Source organism: Nansenia antarctica (genome assembly GCF_963989245.1).
Source record: "Nansenia antarctica genome assembly, chromosome: 20".
NCBI classification, from domain to species: domain Eukaryota; kingdom Metazoa; phylum Chordata; class Actinopteri; order Argentiniformes; family Microstomatidae; genus Nansenia; species Nansenia antarctica.
In genome coordinates, this window is record NC_137693.1 from 7,212,743 (window position 1) to 7,216,080 (window position 3,338).

The window sequence follows — 3,338 nt, forward strand, 5'->3', positions numbered from 1 at the left end:
CACACGCGCACACACACACACACACACACACACACACACACACACACACACACACACACACACTACAATAATATACAATATTATAGGAGAGCAGTTCTCTTAATAGTCACATTTTTATATTCATGTATTTTTTACTGTTCTTTGTTATTTTACAGATGTACAGTATGTAATCATCATGTAGTATGTGGAATGTGTCATTGGGCAATTGTATTTTTAAGTGTACTTCTCAACCCTGCCAGTCACTGCATGAGAACCACAGCACTTTAGAGGTGCACACTTAAACAAGAAGTGCACTTTTAAGTGACTTGATTTGTAGAGGTATGGTGTAGTATTGACAATGCAAACAGTATACTGGTCATGTTTAAGATGTCTGCCGTCGATCACTTGTCTTGTACCACTATGACGTATCTAAAATGGATATTGCATAATATGTACTACGCCATTAAATATATTACATATTTCATACTTTTAAAAAACGTCTTGATATGTTTGTTGGTTCCCCCGCTCTCCAAATATGAGAAAAATGAACAAAAGAGGAATAACGCAGTTAGATATTCCAGTTCTGTGGAAGTTCTAAGGACATGTACTGTTGTAATCCAATAACCCTTTGACATCATCAGTGCTTTGTGAATGAATCAGGAAAGCAATTGAACTTTTAAAGATTTAAACCCATCTGAGTGTTCACCAGTGAAGGGGGCGTCTAATCTTCCTCATCCACTTTCACTAATCCTCGGGCTAGTTTAATTTCCATCCTCGCTGTGTCGGAAACAAAACACACCTGAACTCCACACACTGAAAACACTGTTGTAGCCCTAATAGGCCTATGTGCAGGGGTGCACATAACTTTTTGGGGCCAGTGCTCAGAGGAGCACCTAGGGATGCTGCTTGGTGCTCCCCGAGCTCGCGAGTCACGACCCGTCCCACAGGATGGATAAAAAAGGGATACATGGATAACTTATATTAGCAAAACGACATTTATTCATAAATAAAGATGAACGAACAAATGATTGTGTGCAAAACAAAAGAAACAAATGCAAAATCAAATGACTGCTCTTTAAGCATGAAAGTCTGTCAGACTCCTTTAAACACAATGAAATCAACTGACATCTCTTTAAGCACTAACTGAATGTCTGTTCTGTAAACACTGAAATCAACTTTTCAACAAAAAGTTACAGCCTAAGCATTTATTTATGCTACAAGCTTAATCATAATCATCACTGCTCTCTTGACTGCTGTAAGTTATCACTGTCCTCAATTTCAACCATGGTAGAGGATGTTGTAGGCTATCACTTTAAATAGCTCATTATTTTGATTGTGCAACAAAGTCTTTTTTTTTTCCCTAATAGAATTCCCAACCATATTCCCTGGGTCAGGGGTCTAGGTGCGATAATGAAGCTGTAAAACAAACGTCTGAACGTTTGAAAGCTTCAGAGAAAAGAAACGTGAAGTCCCTTGGTGTTGTTTTTCCTTTTAGCGACGAGTCGTTCGGGACTGAATTTTCACGTGTCGGCGTGATAACCGTGCGATACGCGATACGCGGAATGAAAGTACAAGTTACGATACTTTCCGAATGTTTTCGTGAGGGGAGTCGCCGTGGTCGTTGTGATGGCGTTACGGGGCTTGCAGTGATGCAGCAGTCAGCAGTCAGCAGGTGGATTTTGAGGAAGTAAATTCCTCTCCCAGCGCTTGCAGCTGTTGGTGCGCAAGAGCGCGTTCATGCGGCTGATCTTCCGCGCAGCATGCATTTTGGCGACGCATGCGCACTGGCGCACCAGTTATGTGCACCCCTGCCTATGTGGCTATTCTAGACAATCTGATCATTTGGTCCTCATATTGGGATCCGATGTAATGATTGGACTTTTCTTTCGAAAATGTTTGTTAACTAGGTAGCAGTGGGGATTACTCACCGAATCCATTACGTTGCAGAATTTTGGCTTGACTAGCGAGTTTGTGTTGTGATTCGTATTTCCGTAGTTCCGTGTTTCAAAAGAAAAGTCTGAACATTTTGATTGATTGCCGACATGCAGACCAAAATGATCAGACTGTGTCACATATGACTACCCTCCTGGCTCCAGCCTACAGTCTCCAATACATTACCCGGGGCTTACTCGGGAAGGGACTTTCTCAGATAGAGTCACACTTTAAATGGAAAATCTCCATTAAAGATGTGTTTTAGTCTAGGATTAGGCTTAATCTGTGTCTGGGAAATGGAAACCAGCCTAACATGTCTAGTTGAATAAACCCTCCCTTGAATAAGACCCCATCGTTCCAGAACCCTGTTTGGACAACAGGGAGACAACAGGGTAAAACTGTTTTTAGATAAGAGTATTACTCCCACACAAAAGCTGCCAAAGAGACTAACTGTGTGTGTGTGTGTGTGTGTACATGTATGTGTGTATATGTGACAGCCACCAGATCAGCGAGATAATAGTGACAACCAGCCTTTAAAGAGCAACTTGAGTTCCAGCAGTGAACTTTAGTAGTGGGGTCAGGGTTTTAATAGTCCATATAGCTTCGACAGACTGGGTCGTATAATTAATGTTGGCATTGCTGAGTCAAATGTTTTAGAGAAAACTAAATACCCCCTCAATTTCCACTCACTATCATGCTTTGTGTGTGCGTTTGTGTGTGTGCGTGTGCGTGTGTTTGTGTCTCTGTGTGTGTTTGAATATATTTCCTTTTCCCTATATTACATCATTTACTCAGCCTTCACCGTTGAGATTGATCCATTTAATGGCGCCATACATACACATACACTACCGCCCTGACCCTCCACCCCTCTAGAGACATAGCCCTAATGAGTCTTGTGGGTGAGCTTGTCTTTGCCCCTCAGAGCCCATATCAGGACTCAAAAGAACTTATTATAGCCCATCATAACGTGTTTCGTGTGGGTGGGTGGGCGTGTGTGTGTTTGTGTGTTTAGTATGTGTTTGATGTAATTGCTCATTATGAGAGCTGCGGGCCTCAGGGGTTCCTGAGCGGTCTCTGAAGTAGAGACTAATAGGGCAGTTTGTACATAAACACTATTTACCTCCTAATTAAAAACCCATTAGCTATCACACAGAGCCCTCCTCTTTTTCCAGTATATAACATTCAAGCTTTCTAAAAGCTTCCTAATGTTTGGAATGACTATGTTTAATGACTATGTTTAATGTTTAATCGGTAGCGATCCCTCGAAAGAAATATTTCATTTAGGAACTGTTTTGGTCCAGATAAAAGGTTTGGACTCGGTATGCATATAAACGATGTTGTTACTGCCAGGGGGGTTCTAGGGGAGTGGAATCAGTGATTCTCACCTTTCTGGCTCTGGTGGCTGCCTCTTCGAATCATGCGCACAT